Source organism: Ascaphus truei, chromosome 2 (genome assembly GCF_040206685.1).
Source record: "Ascaphus truei isolate aAscTru1 chromosome 2, aAscTru1.hap1, whole genome shotgun sequence".
NCBI lineage: Eukaryota > Metazoa > Chordata > Amphibia > Anura > Ascaphidae > Ascaphus > Ascaphus truei.
In genome coordinates this window covers 185,467,967-185,487,446 of record NC_134484.1, presented here as the reverse complement: position 1 = coordinate 185,487,446, position 19,480 = coordinate 185,467,967, and the positions used below count along the sequence as shown (strand labels likewise).

Below are 19,480 nucleotides of genomic sequence, written 5' to 3'. Positions count from 1 at the left end.
TCGGGAGCGAGCACACGTCACTGGGAGACTCATGAATATTCATGAGTCTTCCACTGACTGCCGGAGGCAAATTATAAACAAATGCCAGCTTTTATTATGTCACAAAAATTTCGCCGATCAATACATGGAGAACGGATTGACTGACAGCTATACAGTTCTTTAGGTAAATAGAGATTGCCCACATGAAGCTATTAAAGTAAAAAAATAAATTAAAAAAAAAAAAAAAAAAAGACTGAACTGCAGCTTTAATGGTTAGAGGGATACAATATAAGCAGAGCACAGACCCTCTCTTCCCTTCCTTCTTCCTCACCAGGGATGCACTGCAGCAGAGAGCTGGTGCAGAAGATATCGAGAAGAGGGAACATTTTGGGGGTGCCAATTGTTTAGAGCTAGGAAGTGCTATTATAGACATTGTCAATGTGTGATGGTACTAGGGGGTGTGACAAAGTCAAAGTTCTGCTTTCTATTTAAAGAAAATTAGATTTATAGTTCTTTTTCTTTCTATTTGAGGTTTTCTTTTTCTTCTTATTTTTGGCTTTCTACTATCTAATCACAAGTATTGTTTTCATCTTCCTAAAATATAGATGGAATCGGGTTTTTTCCCCATAATGCAGTAGATTTAGAAATGAATGAAGTCAGACACATTACCAATACTTTTTTGAAGCCACTTCCACTGCTAGTTAAAAATGTATATTCTCATTATAAGCAACAAGTTCATGTAAAGTGCTTGTCCTACAGTAAATAGCACAATCTTTCCTCCTAACACAATTTTTGCTATTCTCTGCCCACTCCCCACCCTCCAACAAACACATAAATGTCATAAACAGTTGTGACCCTGTTCTGTCAATCGTTTGTCAGTCTGTTAGCAACAACAAAGGAGGAGTTACATGTTGATAATTAAGTGTTCAGTTGAAAGGGAAAAAAAACTAAACAAAAGATGAAGGGACATGGAAAGAGATAAATATCCTGCACGAAGAAGATATGCAAATACTTTCTAAGCCTTTATAATACATGCAGAGAACACCAGGTATAGTTGTCTGATTGGAACATTATGCACTAAAATGGCAGACCTGTCTGAGACATGTGAATGTGCTCAAACTGATATTTTTATTTGCTGTACACTCAGTGGCGGATTTCCCATTAGGCCCGATAAGCCTCCCTACTGCCTACTCAGACCATCCTATGCTGCCTGTTTTTCTTCTTCCATCTCACCTCAGGACTTTTCTGACTATGTCAAGGAATAGATGGAATCCATACGTCAGGACATCCACTCTGTATCCTCCGCCTATCCTACATCTCTTCCTACAGTAACTTTCCTCCTGCCTTCCTCAACTCTTTTTCCGCTGTCACAGAGGTGGATGTATCGTTGCTGATCTCCTCTTCTCCCTCTACCACTTACCCTCTTGACCCCATTCCCTCCCATCTCCTCAAACCTCTTGCTCTTACTCTAATCCCTACACTCACACATATTTTAACTCCTCCATCTATTCTGTTACCTTTCCCTCCTCCTTCAAACATGCAACAGTTATACCATTACTCAAAAACAGCGAGCTTGACCCTACCTGTCTTTCTAACTATCGTCCTGTCTCCCTCCTGCATTTTGCCTCTAAACTCCTTGAATGCCTTGTATTCTCTTGCTTGCTCCATTTTCTCACCACTATTCTGTCCTAGACCCTCTACAATCTGGCTTCCGCACTGCTCACTCCACTGAAACAGGCCTCACTAAAAAAAAAACTAATGACCTCCATGCTGCCAAAGACAAAGGTCATTACACTCTACTCATATTACTCAACCTCTCTGCAGCATTTGATACTGTGGATTACCCTCTTCTCCTTCAAATTCTCCATACTCTTGGTATCCGTATCAAAGCTCTATACTAGATCTCCTCTTGCCTCTCCCATTGTACTTTCAGTGTCCCTTTTGCTAACACCTCCTCCTCTATCGATCTCTCTGTGGGGGTACCCCAGGGCTCTGTCTTGGGACCACTTCTCTTTTCTCTATGCACACAATCTCTCTCTCTAGGTGACCTAATCACATCTCTTGGGTTCAAATATCACCTCTATGCTGATAACACACATTTACTTTTCAACACCATACCGTACACCTGCTGTGCAGACCAAAGTTTCTGAATGTCTCTTCGCTATATCATCCTGGGTGGTCCTCTGCGGACTCAAACTTAACATGGCAAAAACGAAGCTCCTCATATTTCCTCCCAAACCTGGCCTTACCGCCTCCTTCTACATTACTGTTGGAAGCACTATCATACACACCCAGTATCACAAGCACGCTGCCTAGGGGTCACATTTGACTTTCTCTCCCATTCTCCTCTCACATTCAAAAGGTAGCTAAAGCCTGTCGTTTTTCCTCTGCAATATTATAAAGATACGTCCTTTCCTCTGTTGCTCTACTGCTAAAAAACTGACACCGGCCCTCATTCTCTCCTGTCTCGACTATTGTAACTTTCTACTGTTCAGCCTTCCTGCCTCTCACCTGTATCCCCTGCAATCAGTCCTAAACACTGCTGCTATAATCACTTTACTCTCTCCTAAATCTGTTTCAGCATCTCTCCTGCCAAAATCACTCTCCTGACCTCCTTTTAAACTCTGTATCACTTACAAAATTCTCCCCTTCTCTTTTAAAGCTATACAGTTTTCTGCCCCTCTTTACATCTCAGTCCTAATTTCTCGCTATGCACCTGCCCGACTTTTCCATTGTGCTCATGGAGGTCTTCTGTCTACCCCTTTTGTACTGTATCTAAAGCCCTCTCCCGCCTTAAACCTTTCTCACTGACTGCCCCACACCTCTGGAATGCCCTTCCCCTCAATACCCGACTGGAACCCTCTCTCTACCTTTAAGGACAGTAAACTTAATTCATAGGACCTCATACTAAAACCCCATCTGTGTTGCTGTCCTTGGATTCCGAGAAGGCTTTTGATAGATTAGATTGAGCTAAACTCTTGAACGTGCTCCAAAGCTTCGGCTTCTCAGGGAACTTTATAAGGGGATACAGGGACTATATAGCAAAATATAGGCCGCTCCTCATAAGGTAAGACCCCCCCTGCGTGCGTGCTTAAACGCACCTCCCCCACTACCTCTTACCCCCCCCCAGCTATCTCTTACCACACACGCACATACCTCCCCCGTCCCTACCTTGAGGTGAGCAGCGGTGCGGTCCTGCGCTGGTTCGGGGACTCCCCATCTCCCTCCAGCTCTCCCCTCACCTGTCGGGTGGAATTTGGATCCCAGCGCCAACAGGAGGAGGGAGCACAGGGCCCCCCCGAAAGCGCGTGGCCCAAGGCAACCGCATTGATTGCCTTGCCCTAAGGCCGACCATATACTGTACAGTATTTTATAACCAATCACTAACAAATAAAAGTGTTATGTTAGTTGTGGATTAAGACAAGTCAGGTGGTGGGGGGTTTATCTCAGCTAATTAATACTATACAAAACAAGTCCGGTATAAATGAAATTATAAATGTAAACAAATAATGATTTAATTTGTCTCCCTGTCTTTCTTCTCCTCGTGTCTCTCTGTGCCTGTCACTGTCTCTCTCTGCGCCTGTGCCAGTGTTTGCAGTATGCAGTCTTGCACAATAAGCGATTTATTTAGGAATACTTCAGGTTGAAGTTTCACTTCCATTTGCTGTGCCAACTTTCCTTGCTGAGCTCCTAGGCAAACTATGAATCTTTTTTTTTTTTTTTGTGTGTGTGTGTGCAATATATAGATAGAAACATACATAAACCTATATATTCATGTATACACAAACTCATATAATACATTTCTGTGGTGTGTCTTGATTCGAAGGCAAAGGAGATAATTTATCATAGTCACCCCACTGCAAAACTAGGGCAAAGAAAGTATACCAAATGTATCAATTAAAAGTATTCCCACTGAAATTAGTTGGGTTTTCTTTTTTAATTAAATCTGGTGCACGCACACACACACACGAAATAAATCTAACCAGCTTTGTATTTTTACTTTTAGAGTGTGTAAGTCGGCCAGTCGTGTATATACAGCTGGAGCCATTTGTGTGCATTCCCAGACCATATTCTGTACAGTATGTACGATCAAGGTCTTGTTTGGTTTGGAGCTTTTATCATACCTACAGTTCAGGTATAATAGAAATCGGGTTAGCCCTTTCATTGCCACAGGGGCAGCTCACCTGGGGAAGCGAATGGGGTTAAAGTACACTAGTGGAAGATGGGAATATACAGTATATTTTCACTGTTCTGTTTTTCTTTTTTCTTTTTTCTCCAAACATATTTAAAGGTGCAATCTAATAATTAATTCAATGTCAAATAAAGGGAGCCCTGTATTTGTGGGAATAATAATTAAGTTATTATTTATATAGTGCTTTTCTCCCAATACATTTAAGGTTATTAACGAGACCAAACACAAGGAAAGATACAATACAGGATGGGATGGTACTGTAGCTACTAAATACAGAACAGGTTGTGGTTCATTAATAAAATGCCTGGGTAAACAGGTAGGTCTTGAGCCTGTTTTTATAGATTTCCAGAGAGGTCCTCTCGAACTATGCAAACCAGACTGTTCCTTAGAGTGGGAGCCATGTGGCTAAAAGCTCGGGGCCCAAAGGCAGTCAAGGAGATTCTAGGAACTGCTAGGAGTCCTTCATCTGCAAATCGAAGTGAGTGAATGGGAGTGTAGGAAACTAGAAGCTCTTTTAGACAGATAGGACCCTGGCCATGTAGTGCTTTGAATTTCAACAAGCAAATCTTTAAAAAATTTGCCATTTTACAGGCAGCCAGTGCAGAGAACGGAGAACAGGTGTTGTCATGTAGCAAGATTGAGTCTGGTTAGTTAACAGCCTGGCTGCAGCATTCTACACCAACTGCAGGCGGTGCAGTTCTTTTTCAGGAAGATCAAGGTAGAGTGCATTACAGTAGTCCAGGCGTGAGGACACAAAGGGGAAAAGCATAGTAAGATCCTCTGGAGGGATCAAGTGCTTAATCTTGGCTGTGTTCTTTAGGTGGAAGAATGAAGATTTGATCACGGCTGCCACCTCATGTTTAAGGGTCAAGTCACAGTCAAGGACAACACCAAGATTTCGCACATGGACAGAGTTTAGCAGCTGGGAGGCCCAAGCGTAAGGCCAGTGGGTTCACCTAACTGCAGTCTTGTTGTCTTCCAATGGTGAACATCCACCATGAGCACTTCTGTCTTATCAGGATTCAACCTCAACCAACTGGCACTCATCCACTCTGGGAGCTAGGATAAATATCTATTGAAGACTAATAATGGGTCCTTAGTGCCTGGTGTAAAGGACAACTAGAGTTGTGTGTCATCTGCATAGCAGTGATAACCCAGGCCATACAGTCTGATTATATCACCCAGTGGCAGCATGTACACAGCAAACACCATTGGAGATAGGATAGAACCATGTGGCACTCCACATGACAGGGGCATTGGTATAGAGAAGTACACTCCAGAAGATACTCTCAGTGACCTGCCAGTGGGAGAGGATTTGAACTAGCTGAGAACTGTGCCAACCAGTCCAAAGAAATCCTTCAGGTGCTCCATTAAGATCCCATAGTCCACAGTATCAAATGCTGCAGAAATGTCAAGGAGTACTAAGATCGAAAAATGTCACCTAGGTCTCTCACCATCAGGAGAGCATTTAGCACATGAACAGAGTGGTTTCAGTACTATGCTGTCTTCTGAATCCGGACTGGAATGGGTCATAAATTTCATGGCTTGATAGACGACTTTCCAGTTGGGTTGCCACCACTTTCTTAATAACCTTCCCATGGAAAGGAAGATTTGATATAGGCCTGTAATTGGCCATGCAATCTGGGTCTAATGAAGGCTTTTTTAGAAGAGGTCTGATGACGACTTCCTTCAGCGGTTCAGGAAATATCCCCATCTGCAAAGAGCACAGGCCTATTTTGTCAAACACTGGGCCGATTACATCAACACAGCCTCAGAGAAGGCATGTTGGAACTGGGTCCAAATCACAAATAGTGAGACGTAACCCCTGGATTGTTTGCACAAGGTCTTCTACAGTACATCCAGATGGTCAAAGCTAGTCCATAAAGACTGAGAACCTGCATTTTCATGCCTGGAACCCTGACACTTATTAGATAGCACAGTTGAGACCCCATCCTGGATGGAGGTTACTTTATCAGAGCATAAGAGCGCAAAACCATCACAACGGGACTGTGAAAAGGCTTCCCCAGACTGCAGTCATGCTGGTTTGCAGAGCCTTTCCATGGTGTGGAAAAGCTGAGCTGGTCTATTGTCCGCTGCCATGATCTCATGTGACAGGAACTCTGACTTCTTACTAATAATTGTGGTCTGGTATTTCGTGAAGTGGTCAATCAGTTTCAGCTTGTGTTCAACCATGCAAGATTTCGACCAGTGCCGTTTAAGCTTGCGAACTTTCATCTTCAATTTTCTAATAGAACTGTCAAACCAAGGGGTGTAGTAGTGTGAGGTTAGAGTTTGTATGTGAGCAGGAGCAATAGTATCCATTGTGGCCCCAAATCTCTATTGTAGTAATCGACAAGTGCACTGGGATCCACGCAGGCACTTAATAGAAATCCACGTTTCCCATCAGGCCCTGGGGGGTCACACCCCTCAATGGTCGATACCTGGTCACCTACATGGGAGAGAGCTTATTTGGGGGCGGGGCTGTTATTGAGAACAAAATTGAATGGGGGTCTGACCAGACAACTGGGTCTATTGTTAGGTCGGATATTTCTAAACCGCTTTGGAAAACAAGATTAAGTGTGTGTCCACTTCTATGAGTAGCAGAGCAAACAAGTTTGAAGCCCGGAGTATTCATTGTGTGGAGGAGGTTTTGACCAAATTAAAAGAGTTTATCATCGACCCAGGCATTGAAATCCCCCACAACAAGCCATTTAGGGTGCTCCAGGACTAGACCAAAAACGAGATCTGCAATTTACTGTAGAAATACCTTCTCATCTCCAGACGGGACGGTAGACGAGAAGGACTCTAAACCCCACACCTGTAGCACTCCTGGCAGAAATACACACAAATGAGTGAGTTATCCCCACTGGGAGGGCCCTACATGTCAAGGTTGTTTTGAAACAGATTGCCACACCTCCTCCCATACACTCCTGACTTGAGCAGTGAATCACAGAATAATTTGTTGGGACAGCACCTTCTAAAATGGGGACTGCATTGTCATCTAGCCAAGTCTCTGTGATACATGTTAGGTCTGATGATTCAATAAGGTATGCTATAACAGCTGTCTTGTTTTCTTATAGATCTGGCATTACATAAGACTTTTCTAATAGGACACACTAGGGGGCCTGAGATAGTGTTCTGTTCATTCAGTGTAGAATCTCTGGGGATGAGGATTAAGCAGCAGGGACTCCAAATTCTGTTCCTCTGTACCCTAGACTGTAAATTGGCCACCACTTTGAGCTGTCTCCTCTCTGACAGTGTGGGTGAGCAGGAGGGTAATTGAGTTGGGAAGGTATGGGAGAGAGTTTGTTTTTTGTACGTTTGCCCACCACGGCAGCCCCTGTGTGTTTTTTATTTTTAATAACGAGGGATTGAAGGACGTAATCAAGGGTTGGTTCGATAGGAATTGCAGCACGAAGAGGCCGGAGTGAGATTGAAAGAGACAAGATGTGTAGGAATACATCAGAATAAAAAGGTAGATTGTTCCCTCAGGAACAATTGTACTCACAAATATAGAAGTACCCTTGTTTAACGAGAACTTTAACCTCAATCAATCAATGGTGCACACATAGGATCAAAAATATGTCTTAGAGCAGGGGTGTCGAACTCATTTATATGAGGGGCCTGATTAGATTTCATAGATTACATTGGGGCTTTATGTAGCATTATTTTAAAAATATGCATGTAAAACTTAGTAATACGGCTGTATGCTAGATGTCAGCATTTAAAAACAGCAGAACATGTAGCACTGCACAATTTAATTTTTTAATTATTATTATAGGATTGAAGCAGGGGCTCTCCGGAGCTGAACTGCGTTCATTTCATTTCCGGTTACCCCCTGCTTAGAGAAATACTTATTATGTATCCCTGTAGAGGATGCCGGTATCTGCAGCCAGGGAACTTGTGTGCCTAAAGAAATGATGATGTTGAAATGTCCTGCGTCACACGACCAATAGGAAGCCATGATGTCATCCCTTGCAGGTTCGTATTGGCCCGCGTGACCTTTACATTTAAACACAACAAAGATACTGGCACCCCCTACGGAGGTAAGTATCTTGGGAAGCAGGGGGTCCCCGCTGCTGAAATGAACACTGTTCAGCTCTGGAGACCCCCTGCTTCATTCCTGTAATTAAAAAAAATTGGACAGTGCTACATGTTTTCCTGCTTTAAGCTTACTCTTCCCTCCCCTTTTCTCCCTCACTCCCCCCCCATTCTCTCCCACAATCTTATCCCCCCTCACACTCTTAATATTCCCACCCCTCACACTTAATATCCCCCCCTCACATTTAATGGTCCCCCATTCACACACTTATCCAGGTGAGGCATTGTGAGGAGAGGGCTGGTGTGGGGAGGGGCCTGTGCGGCCTCTTCCATGGTGCTACCACACCTGACTGCAACAGGATGCTACACAAAGGCTAACTGGGCACTTCTATTGGCCCGGCAAGCCTCACGAGAGTTGCTGCTGCAATGTTGTTTATCACATGTGGTACCAGCATGGAAGTGGCAGCACAGGCCCCTCCCCCACACCAGCTGTCCCCGTACCTGGTCTGCGGGCCACATGTTTGACAGCCCTGTATTAGAGCCTTTGTCACATTGAAACCACCAAACACCCTATAGCAGGATATACAATTTGAAAAAAGAAGCGCAAACTGAATATTTCACCAAACTATACAATAAATTACAATATAATCGTGCTTCTCAGTGCTGCTCAGAAAAACAGTTTGTAGAAACTGTGTGCATAAATAAATGTGAAATAATTAGGCACAGTAAAGTGAAAAACAATTTAAAAAAAAACAATTAAATACCCAAATAAAGTGCAAGGCTAATAAGTGAATAAAGCACTCACATAAGGTAATGATGGTAAATGTCTCTGCAATCTCCATCTCTCTTCAAAAAAATGTAAAGAGAGGACATAGCATAATACAGTTTTACTATACATAAAAGCAAATCTGGGAGAGAAAGGATACACTCACATTCTCCCAGTTCTTTGACACATTGAGTGTTCTAAGGGCACAATCATACCACTCCGGATCACCCGAATCATCCAGCCAACTCGTCCTTGAAAGTGTTCTCAACTTCGGCAGCCTTGATCCTCCGATCCTCGTGTTTCACCTTTCTCATATTCTGGCTTCCTCGGGTTGTTGATTACTGGCCCTCCATAGAGTTATTTATAGGCACAAATGTCCAATCACAAAAAAAGCGCCAAATAGTATCTGAGCTCAGGTCCAATGGCATCACACTCTGTATAATGAACAAACGTGAATAGATACTGCGCACAAGATAATAAGTGATTGTGACAAATATAGCAATAATTTGTGAACTAACGTTCTACATATAAAGTATATAAAATACAATTGTGATTGGTGAAAATATAAGACAAAGTGACTACCAGTGACAGTAACAAGAAAATATTAGACCTGTGTTTTAGAATAAATGAGATGCTGCTGCTGGTTTACACAGGGTGGCTCAACATCCTGTAAAGCTACAGTAGTACATCACATTATCACACTCTGTAACCTCATAATAAGATGTTTGCCAAAAAATACAATCTAAATAGCAAAATCTAAACAGAGTTTCACTACAATCTAATACAGTTAAAGAAACATTTTAATAACACAATATAATACTTTACAGAATTAAATCTAAAAAGCATAATAACTAAAATACATTACAATTCTACCTGCAGCTGTGTGGCACTGCCATGGTGACAAGTTTGCGCCGATTTACACCAATCTATTTATGGGGGCCTGGGAGGAGGACCATGTTTGAAAGTGTGGCGTTCTCGGTGTAGGCCTGGTCCAGTGGCATCGCTACATAGATGTCATCATCTTCATATGTTGTGGAACTGAAGAGAACGCTATATAATTTATAAACAATTTGAATTGCAATGGTTGGAATTTGAAGTTTACTTACAATTTAGGCAAGACAGATATTCAATTTCTGGATTTGCATTTGTATGTTGAAGACAATAAAGTGAAATGTAAAACTCACTTAAAATCCATAGATTGCAATACCTATGTGGACCGTACTAGTTGTCATCACAGGGACTGGTTGAGTAACATTCCCTATGGGCAACTAAGGAGGATAAGAAGAAATTGTACATCAGACATTGTATGTATAGAACAATCTCTTCTCCTGAGAGACAGATACCTGGAGAAGATATATAACCCTGATTTGTTGGACAATGCGGTAATGAGAGTCAGCATTTTAAAAAGAGAGGTGATTCTATTACCAAAAAATTAATCTAAGAATAAATTGAAAAATTCCAGGGCAATTGGATCCCATTTGAAACCCAGTATAGTACCCAATTGGGGATAATCAAAAATATTTTAAATAAACACTGGAAGATTTTACAACAAGATCCACTTTTAGGAGAATTTTTACCATCAAAGCCACAAATAATATTTTCTAAGGCGCCCAAATTGAAGGATAAGTTGGCACAGTAGAAAACTCAGTAGAAATGTTAGGTCCAAAACAAAACAAATGTGGTTAGAAACCCATCCAAGGATGAGCGCCGGGTGTCCTGCATTTACGCGCGCGTGCGCGGGTGAGGAGGGGGCATTGCGGGTAGTTGAACGCGCAGGAAAGTATAATTTTTTTGTTTATCTAACCGGCGAGTGCGGGTGAGCGTGTGTGCCCGCGCACGAGCACGTGCGCGCACAGCGTGAACAGTTACTTACATATATATTTAAGTAACCGTCGCAAGCGCCGCCCGCTCAGGGCTCTCAGCGCTAGCAGGGACGCAGCCTTAGATAGTTATTGTATTTTAGTTATTATGCATTTTAGATTTCATTCTGTAAAGTGTTATATTGTGTTATTAACATGTCTTTAATTGTATTAGATTGCAGTGCAACTCTGTTTAAAGTTTGCTATTTAGATTGTATTTTTTGGCAAACACCTTATTATGAGGTTAGAGAGTGTGATTCCATTGGAGTAGAGCTCAGAGACTATTTGGCGCTTTTTTTGTGATTGGACATTTGTGCCTATAAATAACTATGTAGGGCCAGTACTCAAAAACCCCTGAGGAGGCCAGAATATGCAAAAGGTTTTTCTGACCCTCTGAGGACCCCGTAGCCAGTAACCAGCATGTCTGACTCCAGCGGGCCGCTGTACTGCTGCGCACGCAGTCGCGGAAGTGCCGGCGCCGACAGCCACGAGGATCAAGGCTGCCGAAGTGGAGAACACTTTCAAGGACGTGTTGGCTGGACGATTCGGGTGATCCGGAGTGGTATGAGTGTGCCCTTATAACACTCAATGCGTCAAAGAACTGGGAGAATGTGTGTAACGAGTGCTCACCACAAACAGGATGGGACCGCGAGGCTGAGGTGGGGATAGTAATGTACACCGACCTACAACTGCATAACCGCGTCCGAAGTGCAGAGCGAAGGTCGTGCAGCTGGGTCAGGGTAGGAGAGGTTAGAATTCTCATTATACTCGCCGTGGTCTGGGGTTGGAGAAGTCGAATGGTTGTTGTGCGTAGCCGGGGTCCAGGAGTAGAGAAGGTGGTAGTCCAAATACAAGCCGAGGTCAGGGGTCAGAGGAGGTAGCGGTCCGGGTACAAGCTGAGGTCAAGGTAACAGAAATCAAGGCAGAATGCAAGAGCAACAGCAGGGTAGTAGGATGCTTGAGGCAAGCACCGAAGTTTATGCTCAGCCAGTTTGCATATGGGCTGGCTGAGCATATAAAGAAAAGAGAGCCAATGAGAAGGCTGCAGGCAATGAGTTGTCACACCTAGACAGTGTACTGATGGGCGGGGCAGAGTGTATCACAGCTGTGGAATAATTAATGTTGTTAACCCCTCGAGTGCCCCTGGTAATGCAACGTCGGTGTGTAGTGGAGACAGGAACGTCCACCGTTGCGGCGCGGGGGTGGAGCTTAGGTCCGGTCTTGGCAGGAGTACTACGGCGCTTGCGCACAGCGTGAGGGCGTCACCCAATGCGTCACGGGACGATTTACGGGGCGACTCGAGGTCCAATTCTCACAATGTGAGTGTGTCCTTTCTCTCCCAGCTTTGCTTTTATATAACCTATAGCAGGAGGCTGCGTGCTGTCCGAGGTCTCCTCTCAGCCGTGCCTGGGTGATGACATAATCACCTAGAGAATGCAGGCAGCTTTTTGGTATAAGAGGACAGCAGGAGGCTGAAAGGGGTTAGCACCCATTAACCCCCTACAGATTACACAAGAAGGTAGGGATCAGTGTGGGGGTTGATAAATGACAGTAAGGTCCGATTTTACCACACCCAGTCGAATAGTAGGCGGGATGGGTGTCACGGGAGACCAGGACTTTTATCACCTTTTAACTGGGATCATTCAATAGGCAAAACAAGATGTGCAATAAAATGAGGTCTATTCGGGTAAACCCACGTACACACAAATGAAATACAAAATACAGTTGAAATATACACTTACTGGGGGGACTGTGGTTGAAAACTAACCTCCATAGGTGCAGGGTGCCTGCTTCGGAAGGCTTATTTTGACCGGGACATCCACCAGGTTTTCTTGGTCCTCTTTTCAGCTAAAACCCTTAGCCGAAACCACTACGTTCTAAAATGAGAACTTGGACCTCTCATCTAACTTAGGGCCTCATGCAGTAAGCGGCGAAAAAGTGCCATCGCCAAGTGTTCCCTATCGGGATTTGCCCTCGCAGTATGCAGTATGCAGTATTCAGTTAGGGCCGAATATCTGGCGAATCACTGCGAAAGCAAAACGCAGATGAGCCGGTGGCGAAACAGCCTGGCTCCCGATAACCTGGCGATAGGCAGTTTCTGCCGATATGTGTTTGCAGCAGAGAGAGATCAGCCACTCTCTCTGCGCAAACATCGGCAAAATAAAAATATTTCTAAACAACTTTTACTCATAGTGTACATGTGCAGGGGGTCTCCGGAGCTGAACCGCATTGGTCCGGGGACCCCCTGCTTCCCGAGATACAGGCCCCTTTATGAGGTGCCGGTATCCCTCTGCATTTAAATGTCCCGATCACGTGACCGCGAAATGTAAACAAAGCAGAGGGATACCGGCACCCCCTAAAGTGGCCTGTATCTCGGGAAGCAGGGGTCCCCGGACCTAAAACCAAAGCGGATCAGCTCCGGAGACCCTCTGCACATCCACACTATGAGTAAAACACCCATATCAATAAAGAATCATTCCTTACCTTAGCGGCTATCCGCTATGGTAATTAAGCAGCCTTAATGTATTTTAATAATATTGTGCGGGAGCAGGGGGTCCCCTGAGCTGAACCACATTGATTTGTGGCTCAGGGACCCCCTGCTTCCCGAGTTACAGGCCCCGGTAAGGGGCAACGGGTGCCAATGTCGCCGCCATCTTTATTGAGCCCACGTCGCGTCTTGGATGCTATAAACATGGCAGCGACACTGGAACCAAGGCCCCAAACCGGGGCCTGTAACTCGGGAAGCAGGGGGTCCATGAGCCACAAATCAATGCGGTTCAGCTCAGGGGACCCCCTGCTCCCGCACAATATTATTAAAAAGACATTCATGCTGCTTCATTACCATAGCGGATAGCCGCTAAGGCAATGAAGGTGTTAAGGCATAATAGCATGTTTATTGGGGACAATTGTCCCCAATAAACATTGCAATACACAACATACAATACAGTAATGGGCAAAATTACTATTATCCACAAATGGATAATAGTGCATTTGTCCATTTTAAATACATAAAGAACAATAAATACATTAAATACATATAGTACTCACCCATGTCCGGCTGCCACGATTAAGGCCATCCTCATCTTCATCACCGCCCATGCCCCCTCCGCTGCTGCAAAACAGAAACAAGAATAAAAACATCCAATGTAATGTCCCCTAACCCCTTAATCACCATAGCGGTTATTAACCGCTACAGTCATTAAGGGGTTAACCCACCCTCACCCACCACTCGGGAGGCCTACATACCCTTCCCCACTAAGCCCCCACCCCGTGAGGCCTAACCACCCTCACCCACTACCCACAAGGGAGGCCTACCCACATACCCTTGGGGCCAATACCCCCTCCCCTCACCCCCAGTACCCACAATTAAAACAACACACAGCCCCACAATAAACATCATTCTATTTATTAAATACATTACCCACCCCCTGTGCCCCCGCATAAATACATGATTTATCATTTTACATACAGGGTTCATACCCAGGCCAATGCGAGTCCCCGGCGGGCCTGACGGGTCACCTGATAGACCTACAGGGTACCAGCAACTTGTTTCATACAGGTTCTGGAGGCCTGTTGGTGGGTCCCGCCAAGCGCCATGGCCCCCAGGTGGTCTCCTCGGGTCACCGTGGGCCACAATTGGGTCCAGACGATAGGCCCACGGATGTCTGGGAGCCCCGGGTCAGACCCACAGGTGTCTGAGGGGCCTCGGGTGGTTCTCACGGGGGTCTGGGGACCCACAGGTGGGCACTACGGGTCCGCAGTGCCCCCACAGATGTGGGACCACCGGTTCTTCCCTGCACACTACGGGTCCGCGGTGCCCCCACAGATGTGGGGTCACCGTTTCATCCCCGCAGGTGTCCCCCATGGACCCACCAGCCTGGTACCCGTGAGATACCCGAGGATACCGCAGGTGGTCTCCAGAGGTCACGCAGAACCAAAAGGAACAAACCCTGAATGTAAAATAAATAAACCTGACCTATACATTCAATACATCAATCCCCCCCCCCCCCCCAACACCTACAGTACAATAATGTGCCAAATAACTATTATCCAGATATGGATAATAGATTATTTGCCCATTATTAAACACATTAACTAGCATATGAAAAAAAATAAAGTTCTACTGACCTCATCAATAAGAAGACCCCGTCGCCAGCACAATTCTTATCCTCCGTTGCCCACAAAATATATAGCCAATACATTGCAATTACATTCAGATATCATTTAACCCCTTAATCACCTTATCGGATAATAACCGCAAAGGTAATTAAGGAATTAAGCCACCCTTGCCCGATGCCCACCCTTCACCCATTCATTTGTACAGTGGCTTCATCATGCAACTATATATACACATACATACATATATATATACAGTGGTTGACAAATCACCAAAAAATCTACTCGCCACACAAAAAAATCTACTCGCCACCTAGTACCAAACGTGTGCTGCTTGGGCCAATATTTACTCGCCCAGTGGTTAAATCCACTCGCCCGGGGCGAGCAAATGTATAGGTTTGTCGAACACTGTATATATATATATATATATATATATATATATATATATATATATATATATATATATATGTATATATAGAAAGCTTGTCCTGTGACATAAATTGTTAGTCCAATAAAAAAGGTATCACCGAATACTGAAGAACTAATTTATTCTGCACTATCGCAACTGGACTAACACGGCTATTTTCTGCTTTATATATTGTGACAAACGGCTTACTCCGGGGCTCCGCCGTCTGTCCGGGACTGTTAGAACACGGTCTTTTAGGGTAGGTTAAATGATGAGACGTCACGTACTGTTCCTTTAAACAGGCTATGCCTGGTTTATTCAGTCCCAGGCACTGAGACTGCCACAGTTTAAACAGAAAACAAAGCCAAACAAAAAGCTGCTCGTCTGAGCGATAACTTAAACTTAGATGTCCCTGACTCAGAGTTGGAAGTGGCTTGTCCACTTCCACCAACAAAATAAGTACCTTTGCAGTCTTTAGACAAACTAACAGAATGAATGAAGCGATTTGGGAAAGAGGCTTTCTCACCCCTCTGCAGTTCAGCAGCCTTCCAGGCTCTTGGGCGGGGCCCAGAGGAAACAGGAAACAGGTCTTATATACCTGAACTCTAATCAGCATGACAGGTGACAGAAAACAGGCAGCAGACAAACTGTGGAATGGAGTGCCTGTACCACGAGGCTGCCCTGTTCAGCTTAGACAGGACAGAAACTGTTCAGTATCCTGGGAGCCCTGTATATGGAGTTTATTACCAACCCCTGGTTTCTGTCACATATCCTCCCCCCCAGCTCAGACCTCGAGGGGTGAGCGACCATGGATATTAGGGAGTGCATCCTTGACAACCCGTCGGCATTGCCATGTTTGTGCCCCGACCTGTGTTCCACAGAAAATTTAAAGGGCTGTAGGCTTAGGAACCACCTGGTCACCCTAGCGTTCTTCTCCCTATTTTGACACATCCAGGTAAGGGGTGCATGATCTGTGACCAATCGGAACTTTCTCCCCAACAGATAATACTTGAGTGTCTCTACAGCCCACTTTATTGCGAGACACTCTTTCTCGACTATGGAGTAATTTTTCTCCTGGGGATTTAGTTTCCTACTTAAATAAAGGATGGGGTGCTCCTCCCCTTGAGACTCCTGGGAGAGTACCGCCCCCAGCCCTACCTCAGATGCGTCGGTTTGGACTACGAACTCTTTGGAGAAGTCAGGTGTGACCAACACTGGTTGGGCACAGAGAGCTTCTTTCAGGCTTCTAAAGGCCTGTTCGGCTTCGGGGGACCACTTTACCATTAGCGGTCCTCTTGCTTTTGTGAGGTCGGTTAGTGGGGTTGCCTTAGTTGCAAAATTGGGAATAAACCTCCTATAGTAGCCAATTAACCCCAAAAAGGTCCTTACTTGTTTTTTTGTGACTGGCCTTGGCCAATTTTGTATCGCCTCTACTTTGAGTGTTTGTGGTTTGAGTAACCCTCTACCAATAGAATACCCCAGATACTTGGCCTCCTCCAGACCAATAGTGCATTTAGCGGGGTTAGCAGTTAGTCCAGCAGACCGAACTGCGTCGAGCACAGCTTGGACCTTTGGAAGGTGGGACTGCCAATCTTCACTATGGATTACCACATCATCCAGGTAGGCGGCAGCGTACCGAACATGTGGTTTTAAAATTTTATCCATCATTCTTTGGAATGTGGCGGGAGCTCCATGTAAGCCAAAAGGCAGCACCTTATATTGAAAGAGGCCGTCTGGGGTTGAGAAGGCTGTTTTTTCTTTTGCCCTTTCTGTGAGGGGAACCTGCCAGTACCCTTTTGTTAGGTCTAGGGTTGTGAGATATCGGGCTTTGCCCAGTCTCTCTACAAGTTCATCCACCCTGGGCATAGGATAAGTATCAAATTTTGACACCGCGTTTAGTTTCCGGTAGTCATTACAAAACCTTGTTGTACCGTCTGGCTTTGGGACTAAAACTATAGGGCTGTTCCACCCACTTTGGGATTCCTCAATTACGCCTAGTTTTAGCATTTTTTTAACCTCTAAACTTATAGCCTCTCTCTTGGCCTCTGGGATTCGGTACGGTTTAAGGTTAACTCGGACCCCCGGTTCAGAGACTATGTCATGTTTAATTACGTTAGTTTTACCTGGCTGTGTAGAGAAGATTTCTTTGTTCCTTCTCACTAAACTCTGGACCTCTCGTTTCTGATGCACGGACAGTGTTTCAGCTATGCTAACCTCTGGGTCAGTTTCTTGATTCTCTGACGGACCTGGGGGTACTAGGGTTAACAAGACCTCTCTATCTTTCCAGGGCTTGAGTAGGTTTATATGGTAAATTTGCTCAGGTTTCCTCCTACCTGGCTGCCTTACCCTATAATTTACTTCTCCCACTCTTTCCAAGACCTCATATGGCCCATGCCATTTAGCAAGGAATTTACTCTCCACGGTGGGAACCAGAACTAGTACCCTATCACCTGGAAAAAAAATTCTGACCCTAGCACCCTTATTATACGTATTCCTTTGTGCTTCTTGAGCTTTCTCCATGTGTTCCCTCACTATGGGTAGGACTGCAGCAATGCGGTCCTGCATTTGGGCAACATGCTCTATTACACTTCTGTAAGGGGTAACCTCGTGTTCCCAAGTTTCTTTGGCTATATCCAGTAAGCCCCTTGGATGTCGGCCATACAATAGTTCAAACGGGGAGAAGCCTGTGGATGACTGGGGAACTTCCCTAATGGCAAATAACAGGTATGGTAACAAACAGTCCCAGTTTTTCCCATCCTTATCGACCGCCCGGCGTAACATGCTCTTTAAGGTTTTATTGAACCTTTCCACTAAACCATCTGTTTGTGGATGATAGACTGAGGTTCTGAGATGCTTGATTTTTAGGAGTTTACATAGCTCTTTTGTTACTTGGGACATAAATGGTGTTCCCTGGTCAGATAAGATCTCTTTAGGAATTCCGACCCGGGAAAACAGAAGTACTAACTCTTTTGCTATGTTTTTAGCAGAGGTGCTACGTAGGGGAACTGCCTCCGGATATCGGGTAGCATAATCTAATATTACCAATATATGCTGATGTCCCCTAGCAGACTTTATTAGGGGTCCTACTAGATCCATAGCAATCCGGTCAAATGGTACCTCTATTATGGGAAGGGGTACCAATGGGCTGCGGTATGCTTTGAACGGGGCGGTGATCTGACATTCTGGGCATGAGGAACAATAGTTTGTAATTTCTGCCAGAACCCCAGGCCAATAAAAGCTTCGGAGAACCTTTTCTTTTGTCTTTTCCACCCCTAGGTGTCCCCCCAATGGATGACTATGTGCGAGGTGTAATACTACGTTACGGAATGTCCGTGGTACCAACAATTGTTTAGTTGTAACTGATTTTCTTTTATCAACCCGATATACTAGGTCGTTCTCTACCTCGAAGTAGGGGTAAGCAAGTGACCTATCTGGTTGGCCATGAGTACTATTCTGGTCCCGTATATTTCCCCTTGCTACCGCTAATGTGGGGTCCTCCCACTGGGCCTTCTTAAAACTCCCAGGACTGACCTCTAGGTCAGCGAGGGTCTTATCCTGTACTGGGGTGGTAAGTGCCTGATCAACATCTTGATTTGGGGTATTCCCTACCAAAGTAGTGATGGGGAAGGGAATTTCACAGCACTCCTCCTTTTCCCCCTTCTTATTTGGGCCCTCGTCAACCTCCATTTCTGAAAAAGGGAAAGGATTTGTTTCTTCTAACACTTCGTTATGGTCTGCTATTGAACTCTGGGCGCTATTCTGAGCTGGGGACCACATTTTTAGAAAATGGGGAAAGTCGGTCCCTATTAACACATCATGTGCCAGTTTGGGTACAACACCCACCTTGAAATCTAAAGAACCAAATTCTGTTTCAAAAAAAACATCAACAGTGGAATATTCATGATTATCCCCATGTATACAACAAATTGCCACTCTTTGTGAACTGTTTACCTGTTTCTTCTTAATGGGCAATAGGTATTCGGACACTAGTGTGACCATACTCCCAGAGTCAAGAAGTGCCCGAACCCTCTTACCATTAACCTTTACAAATGCCCACAGATGGTTATTCAAGGGGTCCTCTGGGCTAGGGCCCATACATTGGGACAACAGCGAATAAGGTT

At 44.7% G+C, this 19,480-nt stretch overlaps 1 protein-coding gene across 9 annotated transcripts in view; it reads left to right on the top strand.

The window, feature by feature from the left end:
- PHACTR1 (phosphatase and actin regulator 1) overlaps nt 1-19,480 on the top strand; it is a 442,415-nt gene that overhangs the window by 304,718 nt on the left and 118,217 nt on the right. The window lies entirely within an intron of this gene.